We start from the raw sequence: 2,692 nt of genomic DNA on the forward strand, positions 1-2,692 counted from the left end.
CTGACGCATATCAATTTAGGATCGATGAGAAAATTGTATTTGATCCTCAATGTTAGATTTGTGTTTTTTCCCTAGTATACACTTCAGGACAGACCAAAACTTGATCAGTATGGACAGCGCCCGACACCGGTCAATATATAGTGAGTAAAGCAATGTGAATTAAAAAAGAAAAAATAAGTAGCTGTAAGTTATAATCATGAGTCATCTAGGCAGCAATATAGGGCCTAGTATTTTCCTCCACACGTAAAAAAAATGCAAAAAACAAGGCATTGAATAACAGAGGCGATTGTAAACAATAAAGCAGTGGGATGATTAACAGAAGCTTATATGATGATTAATGCTACAATAGAGGCGCCATGCTGTTGACATAGTGATTTTCCTATAAATATCGAGGGAAGTATGATCACGTTGTGTGGATATATTTATAGTTTTCTATTGGTTTTGATTAAATTAGCACCTAGGACTAATAATAAAAGAAATATGAAAACCATCTTTCAATACCTTCAAAGTGTTTATGTATCTTGGACAAACGTATTTGTATCATTCTATAGAGGTCAAGTGTTTATTTTCAAATTAATCAAAACAACATGATTGATTAGTTATCTCAGTACCATACTAATATTACAGCATTACTATTGTCGAATTTTTAATAAATAAATAAATAAATATGTTAATAAGTTAATAAATAAATAAATAAATAAATAAATAAAAAATATATAAAAATAAATAAATAAAAAAAATAAAAATAAATAAAGAATTAATAAAATAAACAAATAAACAAATTTAAAAATTAAATAAATAATTATTTGCTTTTCTTTTTTATTTTAAACAGTTACCCGCAATATAGCCGATACAATACCAGCGAATTCTTCCGATAGAGTGATGAGCTGACATTTTCCTGTCGGCATCGTATCATTTGGCTGTTTTCAGAAGACATTTCTCAATCAATTTCTCAATCTATTTTCTTCCGTTCACGGAATGGGTCATTGCAAATTTGTTTTTGGTCAATGTAATGTTTAATATGTGAAAAATTCTTTGTCACATTATCCCTTCGCACGTATAATATTTTGTACTTTCCAAGTTTTATTGGGATAATAAAGGCAATGCACACCAGGTCAATCAATAGAAAATAGTTAATTTTTTTAATGTTTGGTACAATATTCGTTTTAAAAAAATGACAAAGGCTTTACATAGAAAATGTGTTGCCAGTCTTACTTGATCGTGTACATTCTCCGAACATGACTCGCCAAAAGATTGGGAACAATTCACAGACAGCAACAACAATCAGGATAATGAAAATGAAGGCCTATTATTGTTTCACAATACAAAATAACAGGGCCATATCATCATAATACTATTATCTTAAAACCTTATCTCTTCTCCGTCTTACTAAGTTTTTTGACAAACATGTAAATTGTTTGTTTTTTTTTGTTTTGTTTTGTCTTGTTTTTTTTTTTCATAATTTGTTTGTAAGATTATTTCATAATCATACACGCATTGTTAATTAACCTCAGTAGTTAATATGTGCACTTTAAATAGTGCCATTGTCATAGTACCATGAACATCATTGCATTCTGTCGTGTAAATTTGGCGCTATACAAATCTTTGTTGATTGATTGATTGATTGATTGATTGATTGATTGATTGATTGATTGATTGATTGATTGATTGATTGATTGATTGTCAGCAGCAGCAGAAAATAGGCTATTGAGCACCACGTTTATAAGGGAGAAAAATGAACACTAAACAAAGAGTTTTAAACAATAGGAAAAGAGTGAAAACATTTTTCAACAAACATCTGCAACAAAATCCTTGATTTTATTAAAATTTATGTCTATTGTGTACTAAAAGTCCCAAATCACCCTGTACTAGTTCGTCTACTTAAAATTGTGACACTTTAGTTCAGGCATGTCTTCATGAGCATTGCAATTATAATATATATTAATACAAGTACAATACGTTTCTATCCATCCTAAATGAAGAAATTCAAGGGTTTTCTTTTTTAGTACCTATAGGCCTATGATTCTGGGATTGTATTTTTTACCTTTTTGAGTTTTGTTAAGGAGTTATTTTTAAAATACTATTTTATGTTTTATTTATAAATTGTATTGTTAGAGGTTTTTTACAGCAATATGTTTATATACATTTGAAAATGGAGAGTGGACTTGGAAGTAAACTAATAAAATGTATAAATAAATGTATTAATTGTGTGGATTGCCCGAAATTCATCTAAGCTTGCAAGGACATTGTTTAGAGCATTACTTTACATTATACATTGCATCAACTCCGATTACCAAACAGTAGCAGTGTTATATTTTAAACTATGTTAAACCATGGTTAGACAGTGAAAGAAAAAGTTGACTTATATAACGATACTGCAATCTAATAAACTTAAAAAACAACAAGAACAACAATTTGAATTGCTACTCTGTGTTCCGATGAGATATTTTCTTCCACCAAATGATTAATTTTCCTTGCCAATGTACGAACGCTGTTCCTCTTTTCATAGAGAAAGACCCCTAATTCGTTTAAGATTTTCTCGACATTGGGTAGCTGGACTGGAAGTATAGGCCTATCTTTAAACATTTATGATAAAAAATCAGGCGTAGACTGCCATTGATATTTTGATATAACAAAATCTGCGTGATAAACCAAATTAGCATAGCCCAGCCGTATAAATAAATGGTCCACG

The 2,692-nt window shown here is 29.8% G+C and overlaps 1 long non-coding RNA gene across 1 annotated transcript; it reads left to right on the forward strand.

The window, feature by feature from the left end:
* Positions 1-55: 55 nt before the first annotated feature.
* Positions 56-2,414, forward strand: LOC117122241. The gene is made up of 2 exons (XR_004447687.1): positions 56-140; positions 833-2,414. It is a non-coding gene; the product is annotated as an uncharacterized LOC117122241 (long non-coding RNA).
* Positions 2,415-2,692: the final 278 nt, after the last annotated feature.

This window comes from Anneissia japonica, unplaced genomic scaffold, assembly GCF_011630105.1.
Source record: "Anneissia japonica isolate Jap-2015-1 unplaced genomic scaffold, ASM1163010v1 scaffold287708_len1499824_cov190, whole genome shotgun sequence".
NCBI classification, from domain to species: domain Eukaryota; kingdom Metazoa; phylum Echinodermata; class Crinoidea; order Comatulida; family Comatulidae; genus Anneissia; species Anneissia japonica.